This window comes from Podarcis tiliguerta (genome assembly GCF_965153285.1).
Source record: "Podarcis tiliguerta genome assembly, chromosome: 10".
In the NCBI taxonomy this organism is placed as follows: domain Eukaryota; kingdom Metazoa; phylum Chordata; class Lepidosauria; order Squamata; family Lacertidae; genus Podarcis; species Podarcis tiliguerta.
In genome coordinates, this window is record NC_139543.1 from 39,590,800 (window position 1) to 39,607,415 (window position 16,616).

At 41.2% G+C, this 16,616-nt stretch overlaps 2 protein-coding genes across 3 annotated transcripts in view; both read left to right on the forward strand.

Moving 5' to 3' along the window:
* SNRPF (small nuclear ribonucleoprotein polypeptide F) overlaps positions 1–16,616 on the forward strand; it is a 228,166-nt gene that overhangs the window by 103,960 nt on the left and 107,590 nt on the right. The window contains exon 5 of one of the 2 annotated variants that reach the window (XM_083401096.1): positions 16,517–16,527. The exons of the other annotated variant lie outside the window; for it this stretch is intronic. The gene's annotated coding sequence lies outside the window, so the exon portion shown is untranslated. Of the gene's footprint in view, positions 1–16,516; positions 16,528–16,616 lie in introns of those variants that run through there. 2 annotated transcript variants of the gene reach the window in all.
* ELK3 (ETS transcription factor ELK3) overlaps positions 1–16,616 on the forward strand; it is a 45,966-nt gene that overhangs the window by 3,759 nt on the left and 25,591 nt on the right. The gene's annotated exons all lie outside the window — the stretch shown is intronic.

Sequence of the window (16,616 nt, forward strand, 5' to 3'; positions counted from 1 at the left end):
ACGCCTCGGTTTAAGAATAGTTTCGGTTTAAGAACAGACTTCCAGAATGGATTAAGTTCGTAAACCAAGGTACCACTGTATTGTGAAAATTGGGAAGCCAACGTTTCTTCCTGTCCTGTGCAGCCGTTGCCATTGCTAACTCTGCCTCAGCTGCTCCTCTGCGCCTCCTGTAGCGGCAGCAGCAGACTGTCGCAAAATTTGCTCTTTGAGAAACCCTGTGTGCACTGCAGGGTGGCTTTCTGCCTTAGCTCTCCGTCTCCCCTGCCTGCCTCCTCGGTGGCAGGCAAAAATCGTCCTTGGAGATATCGTGTGCACGCCCATGCTTGCAGCCTAACTCCGCCTGAGCGCTCTGTCTCCTGAGCAGGTGGAGCTGAACAGCCTGCAAGCGGGAACTTCCCTCCATCAGAGACGCCAGGCTCTTGTTGAAAGGCAGGCACCAGGTTGGTAAGAGGCTTAGGTAGAAGTGTGGCTTCTGGAATCTGGAGCCCCTTTCCTCCTCCTGTTCTCACATAAAAACATAAACTTGGGCAATAGGAAAAAGAAAAACATGCTGCTCAAGCATAAGACCCCCTCCTTTTTTGCTGTGCTTGTTCGTTGCAGGTGGGTGTGTGGTTGTCTGTATACACCTAAGCTGATTAGAACTCAGTCAAAATAAAATGTGGTATAGCTACACCAGGCTTCCGCAAACTTGGCCCTCCAGATGTTTTTGGCCTACAATTCCCATGATCACTAGCTAGCAGGACCAGTGGTCAGGGATGATGGGAATTGTAGTCTCAAAACATCTGGAGGGCCGAGTTTGAGGAAGCCTGATCTACACCCATATATATCTTCATTCACCATGTTTGTTAGTGGGCATTCAGTAGCTCTGATAAGAAAGAAATATTGGGGGATTTGTTTTGTTTTTGTGATCAGAAATGCTGGTATAATAACATAGTACCATACACACCAGGACCTCATTACAAACAAGTAGGCGAGGAGCTTTTTAACCCTATGACTAGAAATTGTGGAGCAGGCGGGCAGGGAGGGTATCCTGCCACCTCTTCAGTTTTCAAGATATGCAACAGATGTGGGGAGCAGGACAACAAAACAGAGAAGTGTTTCTGCACTCCTTTCACATATAGTTTAGCTTGTGGTGCAGTTGGAGTAGGGGTACATGTTTTCAACCACTTAAGTCTCAGATTTTCAGCAGTGATGATTTCATTATGCATCAGGAGGGTTTTAATCAGGTCTACTGACACGAAGACTGGCCCGTACGGGCAGGGGTACCTTTACCTTTGAGTGAGATGGGCGCACAACCCTAGAGTCTGTCAAGACTGGCCCGTACGGGCAGGGGTACCTTTACTTTTACTGACACGAAAATACATAAATAAAAATTCTGTACAAATTTTATAATCTGTATGAAATAGGCAAATGAAGCATACTTGAATATATTTTCTGGTTTTGTTAATTATGGGAAGGTGGAATAATTACTCAGGTCAATGTTGAACTCCCAATAAGTATTTATTTATTTATTTATTTAGGTGGTTTTGCACAAGCTGCAAGCGAGCTTGCAACAAAAGCAAATAGATAAAATAGGGTTACTGTACACCCGGAATTCCCCGGGATCTACCGTAACAGGCAAAAATAGCACCCAGGGGGAATTTTGGAAAACTGGCAAAATGTCCAGGATTTTGAGATTGAGTTTAAAAAGCTCGACAACTAGTAGCTACCTTAAAAAAATCTCAACAACTTTTGTGTCGTGAATTTTACTTCTAGAAATATGGCAATGCTTGATAAAATCACTCACAAGAACAAATCATTAGACAGTATCCAGTGCACTCTTTCAGGTAGTGCAAGGATTCCACTGAATAACACTGAAAAAGATGTGTCTTAATCAACCACCTGAAACTATAGAGAGATGGGGCAACATACACCTCAGTAGGGTGAGGAACCCCCACTGTGAAAAGGCTATTTCCTAGGCTCCCACACCACATACCTCATCCTGCATGGGAACCACAAGGAGGGCTTCATCTGTTGGTTACGGGCCAGTCAATATGGAATAAGCCATTCTTGTAGATATTTGGATCTCAAGGTGTTCAAGGCTTAATACCTTGAATTGGGCCCGGAAAATAATTGGCAACCAACGTAGCTGTTTTTAAAAGAGGTTAATGTTATTGTGGCCTGCTGCTTGTAGGTATTAGCCTGATTGCTGCATTATTTTGTACTAGTTGTAATTTCTGGAACATCTTCAATGGTTGACCCATGTGAAGTGCATTATAGTAGCCCAGTAGAAATCCAGCTGCTTCTTGCAGCATTGGAAATTTTGCCTGGCATTGCACAAGCGCATTTTAAAGTTACCTTTGGAGGCATAAGGACTGCACCCTTCTTGAGTGATTTTTGGCTGGCTGGAATGTGGCCTTTGATAATGTTTCTTGCTTGCTGGCATAGATAGAAGATAGAGAGCTGTGAAGATGGGCATAGAAAGCTCTGATTTTTATGTCACCTGCAGTGTTAGGAGTATTTTTTAAGCATAAACTGCACAATCACAATCACTGATTAGAATTTCCTGATTAGAATGCATGGATTTCAGGGAAACCTGAGTCCTATAACATCTCATAAATTAAATGCTTCAGGCAACAAACATTCTTATTTCTATTTAATGGTAAGTCCCATTGATCTTTCTCTAATACATTGTAATACTAAGTAGGCATATATGATGGACTACCTTTTGTTTATTGGTATTTCTACCAACTTATAAACAAAGGAATTAACTTCAAAGATTACTGTTTTTTCTCTGTTTTTAAATGAGAACCTGATTTCAATTTGTTCATGATTTATAATGATGCAGCAGGGCTATCTAAATGCTTGCTGGCCCAGGACCAAAATATTTAGGAGAGGGCACGCCTACAGAACAGGTATGCATACAGAAACGCCCCCCCCCCCCAAAACATGATGCTTTGCATGGATTGAAGTGACACTTTGAGACTAGGAAGCAAGTGGCTTTGACAGTTGTAGCTAAAGCAGAGGTGAAATAGCTTTAGAAAAGTTTTGTATTACGAGATTGGCATGAATCAAGGTAATTCTTACATTAATTTCCTGGTTTGCTTATTTGGATATTCAGATACATGTGAATGTAAATTATGTAAATGATGTAAATGTAAAGGATGTAGATGTACAGTGGTACCTCAGGTTACAAACACCTCGGGTTACAATCACTTCGGGTTACAAACTCCGCTAACCTGGAAGTAGTCCCTTGGGTTAAGAACTTTACCTCAGGATGAGAACAGAACTCGCACGGCAGCAGCATGGCAGCAGCGGGAGGCCCCATTAGCTAAAGTGGTACCTCAGGTTAAGAACAGTTTCAGGTTAAGAATGGACCTCCGGAACGAATTAAGTTCATAACCAGAGGTACCACTGTATAGCTGATGTTCGGGGAGGTGGTGGTAGGGTTTGGCACCATGCCCTCACTTATCTTTACATGTTTGCTTACACCTGAGGAGACTCAGTGTCCACGTAGGGCTAGAGAGATCTGGTACAAATGTAAGAACACTATGAGAATGATCTTTTGAGGAACCTTGCACCTTAGTACCACTGCTGACTCCTCTCCTTTCTTCTTAGCATGAAGCAGTCTCTTTCCTGGTTTTGTGGCAAACCATAGTTTATCATTTTGTCTCGACTGGGAAAACTTTTTTATATGATTGACCTGCAAAACAGGATTGAAAAGCAGAGCTAGATCCTAGTTTCTGGTTCTGATTTATAGGGCAAGCACAACTACATCTTGCTGGTTTGAATGAGATGGCAGAGTATGCTTTGCCTGAAGCCAGGAAAGAAAAGAGGTCATCACTGCACATGATGGTAGGAGAGAGCAGGTGTGCCTGGAGCCGCTTAAAAGCTGATTCTCATAACACCAACCGTGGTATGGTGTTATGTCTGGACTACCTGAAACAGGTGGAGTCCTTTGCTACTAAGTAGACTATCTGCTCCTAATTATGCATCTTGAAGGCCTAATGTACATGGGATCAGGAAGTGCACAATTTATTCTGATAGATTGCCAAAATGCGAAGAAACCAGCTGCACACTTGTATGTAAAGCATGGTATGTGTAGAAAAAAACCAGCTTCTTAAAGAGAAAGGTATGTTGTTAAAATAATCAATGTTCTTCAATCCATGTGTGCCACGGTGTGCTAGATATCTATCTTAGAAATAAGAGATGGAAAATAATTTCTCCTTGAAACATAAGTGATGAGACACAAGGCACTTACATATATACTACAGTGGTACCTCGGGTTACATACGCTTCAGGTTACAGACTCTGCTAACCCAGAAATGTTACCTCGTGTTAAGAACTTTGCTTCAGCATGAGAACAGAAATCGTGCTCTGTCAGTGTGGTGGCAGCGGGAGGCCCCATTAGCTAAAGTAGTGCTTCAGGTTAAGAACAGACCTCTGGAATGAATTAAAGTGGTACTTAACCCGAGGTACCACTGTATAACTTTAGGCTTCTGGGAGCAAAACAAAACAAAAAACAAACCTCCTAGTGTGAGCTCAGTGTTATTTTCTTTTCTGATCACAGTTCCTTCCAGGGCATCAGAGACATGCCTGAAAGTCTTCTTTTTTGCAGGGGAGTGAGGTTGATGTGGACCCCAGCTTCTAATTGAAATAGGTATAATCTTGTTTTTAGCAAACCTGATACACTTCATGCTCCATGATTTCCTCAAAAATGGTGCAGTCAGTTGTCCCGTAGTGTTTCATTCCCTTCTTTGCATTTTTTTTTTTTAAAATAGTTTAACTTACTAAGCTATTGTGGGTCCAATTCACCTCTATCAAAACAAGTAAGAAAGCAAAACTACCAAATGTCTAAGCTAACTGGGATCCTTTCTGTCCCCATCAATGTGTTGAAATAGAGTGTGGTACGGATGATCTTAGGGCAGCATTCACTTATGCAAGGACTTTTGCTTGTACAACAGGGTTTGCCTCCCTATTGCCCCCTGTATCCCCCCCCCCATATTGGCTTGGGGGTGGGGTTGGAAGAATCCTAATAACAGCGCAGGGGGGAGCAGTCATGTAGCTAGCTGCTCAGGTGCCTGGTGCGGGGGCGTGTCCTGCAGTTGGGGGCGGGGCAAGCCTCTCCAATGCTTGGAGCCTCTCAGCCACCTCCCCTTCAGTTGTAGGACGACTGAGGGAGAGGCAGTAGGCAGACACAAGTCCCACGCTGCCGTTTCAGGCAGCGCGGAACCTGCAGGAGCCTAAGCCACCATGTCACTCCTAAAAAGTTTTGTGAGCCCAATTTTTTAAATTGGGAGTGGGCATTATGATTGGCAAACTGGAATGCTTGTGCAGATGGAACAACTGGAAGAACACAGTGTTGAATTTCTGCCCTTAGCAGTTTGCCTGTATTGTAAATTCAGTTTTTATGAACTTGCACCACTTAAAAAACACCAGAATAGAGTCCCCTCTGGTTTTGTACATTTTTTTACCTATACATTTATCTTTGTTCCAAAAACATAATCACGAGAGGGGATGAAGGGGTCCTTTGGACACCAGAATTAAATTTTGCTGTAGGGAATTAATAATTAATTAATGAATTAATTAATTGGCTTCATCTTGGTGCAGGAGCAACACTACAGTTGTAAAACTTGAAGCAAAGGAGCTCATCATGGCTCAATAGTTGAGGACATGTTTTGCATGCAAAATGTCCCAGGTTCAATCTCTGGCATCTCTAGTTTGGGCTGGCGGAGACCAGTGCCTTGGGGCACCAGAGAGCTCCTGCCAATCTGGGTGGACGACACTGAGCTAAGTAGGGACCAACGCTCCTATGTCCCTTTCAGCACCACCTCCTTAGCCACATCCCCAAGGAGAGTCTTAAGAACACATGCAGCTGTACTGTTCCACTATAATATATAAATACATATACAGTGGTACCTCTGGTTACAGACGTTTCAGGTTATAGACTCCACTAACCCAGTAATAGTACCTTGGGTTAAGAACTTTGCTTCAGGATGAAAACAGAAATCTTGCGGTGGTAGCGGGAGGCCCCATTAGCTAAAGTACCTCAGGTTAAGAACAGTTTCAGGTTGAGAACGGACCTCCAGAATGAATTAAGTTCTTAACCCAAGGTACCACTGTACTCAAACGCGGATACACCCATATACCAAAGAACAGCAGTACATAGCCTTAATATCCATTTCTTATTTGTATTTTTTTTTTTAAACCAAAGACTCAGTTAGACTACTGGAATACTTCAGATATTTATTCTGAGCTCAGTTTTTCATCTAGGCGTTATTTGCTTCTGTTTGTTTCTCCCATTAGCATTATGGGGTCCAATGTGCCCCAATAGCTTTTGTGTGAGACTTATCTTTTGGAATGTGATATGCCAATACATTCCCCCCTCCCCTGTTAAGCTGAGATCATTAAAAAAAATATCATAGCTTTTATTTCCAGCCAGAACTTTAAAGGGATTCAGGGAACTCCAATTGCATATCAACACTGTTAAAAATGATGGGAGATTAACCGATGGAGGGGCCTGTATTCAAGAGAAACCTCTGAATCTCCCTCTGGGGGCGCTCTCCTGAGGACCGTAAATGGAATATGATCCTTCTGGATATCAGCTGCTGTTGACAAAGAGCAATATCTAACTGCACTATTTCCTGCTTATGAGTTTTCTGTAAGCTGGACTATATGTATCTGTGGCCTGATATTTGGTAGAGCAAATAATGGTTCCAAACAAGGAACCATTTGTTGCCCTTGCATGGTATAGGGAGCCAGGGTTTGCTATTGGATAATATTTTAGATCCTGATTAAAAAAATAAAATAATCTATGGCTGCTTGGAGTAAGGCCATGACAGTTTAACTACTTTAAAAGTTAAAGCAAATTAAGTTTGCTTGCATTGCAGATAATGCATTTGAAGAAGGGAAATCTTGGTGGAATATCAGCGTAGAGCAGAATAGTTAAAAACCCCGAGATGCCCTGAAAAATGGCCTCCATAATTCTTATATTTACATTTCCTATACTTAATTGTGGTGTCCTTTGGGTTAATTTGTGTTGGGACTACTCCAGGATACATTTCAACTGATTCATGTCAAAAGTAGCCTGTTTATTTACACTATACACACCCTTCACTTCCGTAAATGCTGATTCACAGCCTAGCTGTAGTGGAGCGCTGAGCACTTTGCAAAGTGGTTTTTTATTTATCTTTGCTTTTGCCACGTTGAATAAGGGCACCGCTTGCCTGCCAGAAAAGGTATCTGTTGGCCTTGAGCTCTTCTCTGTCATTGCAAGCCACGCCCAATGCTAGTTACAACAGGCCATGATGACATGCTTGCTCTGAAACGCATACTTTCCCATGCCAACTCTTGGTTTATTCTGCTATTTTCTGCGGTTTGCTCCTTCACTATTTTGCACAATAAACATATCGCATAGATTTGAGTGATGATGCATGTTTGTTTTATTTAAAGCGTTTTTTTGCTTTAATGAATCAGCTAGTATTTTGGAGACTTTAGAGAAAGACAAGAGCATATTTGTTCTTAAGAATTTTGTTGAATTATGTATGACTTCAGAATTAGTCATGATTTAGAGTGGAATGTCAAGATGTAGGGACAGGAAGTCAAGCTTACTAAACATTGAAATAAAACACTAAAGCACAAAGTGTTTTAAAATGTATATAGTTTGGATTGTATAGGTTCTTTCTTGAGAACAGGATTAATTTTGATGTTGGGATACACTTTCTCAAAGTATTTGTTCAAGTGCTGACACTTAAAAGCTGTTCCAACTGTTGATGATACTCGTATTTGTGTGACGGGAGACAAGGTGGGGACATATGCAGCAGATGGATAAACTCAGGCTAGTGGAAGAGTTATCAAAAACACAAAACTTTTCAACCTGTTCCCATGAACACAAATTAATGGACGTAGGGCTTGTAGCCTGGAAAAAGCTACACACTGACTAATAGTCAATATGGTTCAGTTTATGTACATCCTGTACCAGCAGCAGTCTCATCACTACAGAATACTGAAACGCAGCTGAAGGCTAGAACAGGCAGTTGCAGGATGTCTTAGCATCCTGCCGAAAAGGAGAAACAAGGAAATGGAAGACACTCCAAGGAACTGGAAAACAAATATGGAGCCAACATAAATCCCAATTAGGGTGCCGTGTCTTCCTTCAAGCCCTTCACAGCAGGCACCAGAACTCTGAAGGACGCACATACAGTAACCTAGTGTGGAACAAACCAGCGCAATATTCATTTGGCCATAGGTCAGAGAAACCCCATATACATAGTAATCTGCTTCGAGACATTATGGAATTGCCTTTCTAGGAATGCTTTGAGGAAACACTGGGCATGCATTTGCTGCAAATGATTTAGGTGTGAGAAACCCAGGACTTACAAAGCACATTACTACTAGCATATAGTTGGTTTAGGTGCAGCTAACTACTATTAGACAAGCACTGAATAATTTATTTTAAAATTTGATAACGTGTCCATGTGTGTTTGTTTCCTCAATCGTGTTTATTTGAGTTTAATATAAGCTTAGTTGTTTTTCTTTGCACATAATGTACTGGTATTCAGTTTTATACTGTTTTGTCCCATGAGCCACTCTGCTGAAACATGCATAGTAAAGCTTCTTGTGAAATCAAATAATGGTTACAAGAGGTTTCTTTTATGCAGGGAATGGCGCAGGAATAGATATTTTTCTGAAATCTATATTACATTTTTATAACAAAGGATCTGCCTTTTTCTTTAAACTTTGCCCATTAGTGTTACGCTGCATATTAATACATCTGCAAAACAGACTTCTGTTACAGGGAAGGCTTCTCTTAAATGCGTTGACAGTATGCTTCTATATCATCAGTCTGCTCAGCACAGAGTGCTTTTACCCATGTGTGTCAAATCTGCAGTTATTTTGCTATTGTTTTCTAGGCATGTAAGCCTTCGCTACCCACATAGACACCCATGCAGGGTGAGTGGGAAGTCCATATCCGGCCATTTCTAGTATACTATATGGAAATGATCTACCAGTGACTAGCAGCTGCCTCCCCACCCTTGAGAGCGTGTTTTTGGAATTAATGTCTGTGGATACGCACCTGTATGAGTGCTACAGCGTATGACACCTAAGAAAAAACAAATGTTCTATTTATTATGTTTTCAGTGGATTTATATTCCACTCTTTTATTAAGTTCTAAGGTGGCTAACTAGCAAATGCAACAAAGCTTAACACAATACCAAAGTATGTGGTAATTTGAAAGCTGTACGTCAACAAAATCAGCAAATATACCCTGATTTTTACTTTTCTCCCTTTGCCTTCTGATTTTACCTTTCTGAGAATCTTTCTTCAGAAAGAATTTACCATTGTGGAATATTTAGGCTCTGGTAATTTGAAACTTTCACAGTTTATTTTAACTATCTGGAGCACCTTTCCCCAAAGAAACATGTGGAAAAATTCCTTAGAAATTATTATTTCAAATTAAAACAAATGTTGTTGTTTTTACGGAGGTAGTTCATAATTATAGTGGCGAAATGCTGAACAACTCAGTCAATCCGATTAATTCTTTGCCAGAGACCTACACAATTTAGGTTGGCAGTATGGATGATATCCAACTAAGTTGTACTCAGAGTAGACCCATTGAAACCAATGGCCTTAAGGTCATTGGTTTCAGTGGGTCTGCTGTGGGTATGATTAATGTAGGATATCACTTTATACTGCTAAGTGTAGAAAACTTCAATTCTTTCTCTCACAGCAATATGTCTTTTGTGGGTTGCATTCCCCCATAAAGTAATCCAGCAGCCCGTGTGTTTGTAGAAGCACAAATACCCAGATGAAATCTATGCAAGGAGGGCCTGCCACATCTTGATAAATGCTGGGGAATGTTGCATAAATGAAACAACCTTAGAAATGATGGAGCAACTCCTGCTTGACCAAAGCACTGTGTGTAAATTAGAACCCCATAGAGCTTTGGATCATGGCTGAGGTGCCGTGTGTTATTAGTGCAAAAATGGAAAACAGATAAGGTACCAACAAAAGAAGAATGGCATATTAAACTGTTGGAATATGCAGAGCTAGCAGGGGTGACCACTAGAATAATAAATCAAAATGACGAAAGATATAAGGAGGACTGGATATTGTTTATTGAACATATGAAAAGTATTATAAGCAAACAATCTACCTAGCAGGATGGTAAGATTTTCAGCAGTGCAAAAAACAGCTAAAGTTTATAAAAGTGGTTGTGATAGGGTGAATCAAGAGAGCTGGCATGATGTGTAGTGGCTGAAGTGTTGAACTAAGAATGGGGAGATGCAAGTTCAAATATACATTCAGCCATGAAGCTTACTGGATCACCTTGAGCCAGTCTCTATCTCACAGCCTAGCCTTCCTCACATATAGAAGGTGTTAAGTTGTGGGTGAACATATCAGATGACACAGCAATTCTTCAGACAGCTCTTGTTTATTCACAGGCCAGAACTGAACTGATCTGAAGGGTTCAGCCAGCCTGCTTATATAGAGCTCCACTACAACGCAACAGTAACAACTTTCTGTAACTATCCAATCACTGAACGTCACTTTCAATTCCTTATTTGCATATGTGGACCTGAGTGAAAACTATCTACAGTATCCCCCTGCTGGCCAAGGGTGAGAACTTCAGTACATAACAGAAGGGTTTTTGTGGGGGACCTTGTATGCCACATCGAACTCTGTGGCAGAAAGGTGGGATACAAAAGCAACAAAGGAAAAAAAATCTCCTATTGAGAAGACCATCAGCTGTAGAACCGCTTGGTTTTCTTGTATTCCTTTGCTCAGGAGATCTACATGCATCAAGTCCCCCTACTCCAGAAGCAGAAGTGTTGTAGAATCATAGAACCATAGAATCATAGAACTGTAGAGTTGGAAGGGACCCTGAGGATCATCTAGTCCAACCCCCTGCAATGCAGGAATATTCAGCTGGTCCACACAGGGATCGAACCTGCAACCTTGGTGTTATCAGCACCATGGTCTAACCAACTGAGCTATCCAGGTTGTGTCCTCTTGTCTTTTGTAGTTGTAGTAGTTTTTTTTGGGGGGGGGGCAGCTGGCTCTAGCAACTTGTTAGCATATTCCTAGACCTGTACCCCATGTAAACTCAGTGTTATCTGTAATGTTTCCAAGCTCAAACAAAACTTGTAGGACTCAAGGTACTGAATATTTTGAACAATTCCTTCATGACGAATACCTCATGAAGAAACTAGCGGTTTCTTCTGACCTATAAAATATAAACAAAGCTGTGGCCTATGCCCTTTTTCTGTCTGCAGTTGGTGTTTAATGAGAGATTAAACTTCATTTAAAAATTCAGCCAACTAGGATTAGATTCATGTCCAAACAGCCATGTACAGGTGCCCAAGTGCTTCTGTGTGCTCAGCAGGGCTCTTTGAACTTTCCCTTCTGAATACTGCACCTTGTTCTTCATTGGGCCATATTTCAGAGTGGCCTTTGTACAGGGAGCTATGTTGGAGAGGGAGATTCAGGTGTGTGTGCTCCTGTTCATGCCTGCAAGAACTGCCCATAACATTTTCCATCTCAACCCCTTCTATAGGGAAACAGTGAATGGGTAACACAAACCCAAAGAAAGAGAACTACCAAGGCTCACTTCTTTAATGGAATCTAAGATGGATTTTAGTTTTGCAGTACTAATATACAGTTATTTGGCTTCTCTCAGTACAGTCCTAGCCATGTCTACTCAAGTTAAGTTCTGTTGAATTCAATGGGGTTTAGCCCCAGTTAAGTGGGGTGAGGACTGCAGCTTTAAAGACTAGCACATTTGTTGTGCTGTGAGCTTGAGTAGACAGATGCAAAACATCTGAAGCAGTGCTATATTAGGCTTGTTCACATGTTACACCAAACATAGGTGCGAGCCGTCTCTATACAGGTACATCTGCTTGTGTGAAAGAGTATATACATTGGTTGATTTGTTCAGCTCGGCTGTCGTGTACACAGGTACACAGATTGTACACATGTTGAACATTGCATGTAAATCATTGTATGAGTGTACAGCTCGAACTATTTGTGTACACTCGTTCAATCCCAACAGAGGGCTTTGCAGTGGCAGCCAGGAATATAAAACTTAAAATGCTTACACAGGACTTTCCCCTTTACATGCTTTAACAAACCTTGGGCTGAGCCTCCAGTGACATCAGGGATGTTTCTATACTTGAAAAGTACAGCCCACGCTGTGTAATATTTCTAGCACTGATGGATAGACTTGTAAAAATGTGTTGCCCCATTTAGCCCGTTTACTGTCAGTATAGCAAGCCACCTTCTGGTGAGAAAAACCGTGGGGAGGAGAATCCAGAGGGGGTGGGGAGAATAGAAGCTTCAAAGTCTATTCAAAGTATAGATTTGTCAGTGAGGAAGGAGTGTAATAAATATTACTCGGGGAACAACTATCCAGGGGTCAGCAGACTTTTTCAGCAGGGGGCTGGTCCACTGTCCCTCAGACCTTGTGGGGGGCCAGACTATATTTTGAAAAGAAAAAAAAAATGAACGAATTCCTATGCCCCACAAATAACCCAGAGATGCATTTTAAATAAAAGGAAACATTCTACTCATGTAAAAACACACTGATTCCCAGACCATCCACGGATCAGATTGAGAAGGCGATTGGGCCAGATCCGGCCCCCGGGCCTTAGTTTGCCTACCCATGAACTTAAGTAGTCGTATACAAGTAGCAGTTACTGGTTTCTGTTTCATCCTGATCACATCTATGTTTTCCATGTTTAAAGAAGGGGTAGCCATCTCAAGTTTTATGTAAGTCAGCAAAATAATTATCTCTCTGCCACACGGACATGAGAAGAACACAGCAGAGATTCATATGGAAAGAATAAAGATACAGGCTGACTTTGAACCTGGAACCGAATGCTGTGCCAATATGCCACAGATGCTCACCACATGAGCGGGGCAGGAAGCAAGATGAGCCTGTGCGCATTTTTATTTCCATCCCATGATAGATTCTTGGAACCAGTATAGATTTACGGGCTTTTTGGTTACCCTTTGAAACATCTGAACAGGTTGGATTTTAAAAGCCTTAATGAGGAGGAACTAGCAACATTTCCTTCCTCCTGAAGGCAGTTTCCCCAGTCTAGGAAGAATAACCTGTGTGCAGACTCAAGCTTTTATGTGAGGCTTGCATTGTTTGAGGAGACCTGGAATAGCAAAGATGCATAGAGTAAAAAAAGAAGCAAACCCTACATTCAGCATCCTATAGGGTGGTATGTAGGGCAATTCTTGCTGGGCTGGGTTTGCATGCACATCTCTTAAGGGATGACTCGTTAAGTGTGTGATTATTTTTGTTAAGTGGTATAACATTTTTATAAATAAAAGTACTGGTGTAGCAGAAATGAACTGATAGGATGCTGTGGAACCAGGAACAGGGATCTGGTACTGTATAGTCAACGTTAACAAGGCTGACCATCTAACTGGGGTGCATTGTTGGAGGTGATATTGCAACAAATACAGCTATCGAAGCTATCAAAATCTTGACTGAAATTATCTGGAGGCAGAAGAATTCAAAAGGTGGTAGGGGAGAAGAAGAAAAACTAAAAGGAAGATAGTGTGTAGGGGAGAAAAGCATAACATTTTCAAATATCAGTGAGCAAATTTCAAGCATGCCTGTGAGATTAAGGGAGAGAGGAAATGTTATAGCTAAGAGGAAAGTATATTCAAAGTTGAATAGGGCAAGTTTAAACTGGCAGAAAATATAAGAAAAATTGACAGGTACTTTAATTGTCTTTAAAAGCAGCATTTTGAACATTGCAGCTTTGGCTATGGAAGGCACCTCAAAAGCCATTCAGTACCTCTTTAAATATTAAGTCAAAACTCAAGTCACCCCTAACATTGATGTATATGGGCAGAGTAATACAGGGGCATTTCGTACATACTTAAACCGCTTCATCATTACACCAGGTTCTTCTGCCCCTCTCATCTTTTAAAAGTGTTATGCAATAGGGGAATTGATGAACATTTTGCATTTCTAGGGTTTAATCCAGGGGTCAGCAGACTTTTTCAGCAGAGGGCCGGTCCACTGTCCCTCAAACCTTGTGGGGCGCCAGACTATATTTTGAAGAAAAAAAATGAATGAATTTCTGTGCCCCACAAATAACCCAGAGATGCATTTTAAATAAAAGGACACATTCTACTCATGTAAAAACACACTGATTCCTGGACCATCCATGGTCTGGATTTAGAAGGTGATTGGGCTGGATTTGGCCCCTGGGCCTTAGTTTGCCTACCCATGATTTAATCTCTGCACTAGCTTTTTAAGGACATAGCATGGGGTTTTTAAGATTTAAGCCTCATACCTAATCACTCATCTTTTCACAGCAGTTTTACTGAAAGCATACTGTGCTGCATACATACATGATTGATAGGCTCTAAAGTGCTACAGGCAATGCATTTAACTTCTGCCTGGAAGAGTTCAGTTCAGCTTGCAAGTTTACTGTCTTGCTTAATCAGTTGCTCCAACAAAAGACACAATATTCCAAATAGCTCTGGAACCTTTCTGTGTTGTTGCTGGTTTTCTGAAGCCATCTTAGAAAACTTGACAGGAGTTGCAAAGAATTCTTAAATGTTTCCACTGGGTGGTGCTGCAGGAATTCCTACCTTTTAACTAATATCTGGCTTTCCCAGAAAGACGCCTCTGAAATATAATAGGAGGAAGTCCTGATTTAGATTATACAGTGTCATCATATTGGGCCGGGGCGGGGGGGGGGCAGGCATGAGGATGCACTGACTGGGAAATGATGCAGTTCTGGGTATGGAAAACAGGATCATCAAATATTGTGTCAGTTACCAGAGAGAGAGAGAGGAAAATTTGCTAAAGCTCAGTGAAATCTATCTTAAAACCCACAAGAGAATTAGTGGTTTAGATGAAAATCTGCATTAATAATACAGATATGTATCTGCTTAGGACTCACTTTACTTTGTTATAAACTGTTTTCAATGTTATATTTTAAATTGTTGTGTCCTGGGCAGGTAGTAAAATCAAAATATAATAGTTCTATACTGCACATGTTACACATTTCCTTGCAAGTCCAACTTTTAACAGTTGAATCATACTCCGTGGCCCCTCCTCTTGTATTCTGTAAAGCACCATGAACATTGAGGATGACAATTTGAGCCCTCACCCAGCAAAATTCAGTATCCAGTAAAGAACAGATTCCCTGTGACCTATGATGCTTACATTAAATCTCTCCTCGCATCCACAGACTGCAGTGGAGTTACATGGGAAAAGCCCCGTCCCCAAATCAAAATGGTAGCTATTCATTTGTAGTCAGCCATTCAGTGTGAAAATAAATGGTCCCTCTATTTACTTTCCTTTAGGGATCTCATTACTTACCTTAACTATTTATTCACCACTGCAGGCCTTTGTCTTGCAGAGGTTGAGAAGAGTGTTGAAAATACCTGAGAAAGTATTATCAAATGCCACAGTTTCCCATTCAAAAGAAACTACAGATCACATTGGTCACTCCCACTTCCATACTATCAAATGAAAACCTGTATTTTGGATAGCTGTCGGGTACAGGGGTTTTTAAAGATGCATGTAACCACAGCAATAGTATCTGCTGCTGCATAAGGTGAGAAAACGCCAGAACAGGAAAGATCCAGGAACCAGCGTGGTCTGAGCAGTCTGCATTGTTGACTTCCTCTTGCCGCAGTAGGAAAGCCCTACCTTTTCCTGGGGATGTGCTTTCCATATGCTTGTGTGAGATTGTATCCAACTGGGAATAGGGGCAGCTGTCTTGTGAACATGTCCTTATTGTGACATATAGATATTATGCAACTGCCACAGGATGCATCACGTATATGAAGGTGTTTGTGTGTGTGTGTGTATCTGTGGAAAACACTTCATGCATCTAACAAAGTGAGATTTTGCCCATGAACCCTTACGTATGTTCAATAAATCTCTTAATTTTTTAAGGAATCACAAGCCTCTGTCTTAAGTTTACATTAAAAAAAATATTGTACAGAATAAGCATTAATCCTACTCAAGAGTAAACCCCACTGAACATACTGGACACAACTAATTTAGATCCATTAATTTACTTGGGTTTACTCTGAGTATAAATTAACACACCCCTGTATGTTAATTCCCATCAGTTCCAAATTGAACATTTTCATACTAAAAACCCAGTGCAACTCTGTGAAGAAAAATGTATCCTTTTTTTTCATTATTCAGCCTCATGTCCTTTTCCCCGTTCTCCACCCCACCCCAATTTCATCTCTAATTCATAAAATCTGTAAGCCAGATCTGTAAGATCATTTCCTCGGTGCTGGTTTGTCCAGATCAATAAATGTTAAAGGGAGTGGCAAATGCTATTGGAACATCTGTGCGTAATATATATTCAAGGAGGAAAGCAAGTGCCTGAGCCATAGTTAAAACTATGATTCTCTATTGAGATGCTTCAAGGATGAGAAATAGGAAGTGGTTGGGGAAAACCCAGCATTTCTGCCAGATGGGGAAAACTTATTTACTTAGATAAGTGATCAAGCATTCAGCAAAGGACGTTAGGCTGATCATTTATTTTGGGGATGAGGAACCTGTGGCCTTCAAGTGTTGTTAGACTATAATTCCTACCATCCCAGGTCATTGGCCATTGTGGCAGAGGCTGATGGGAACT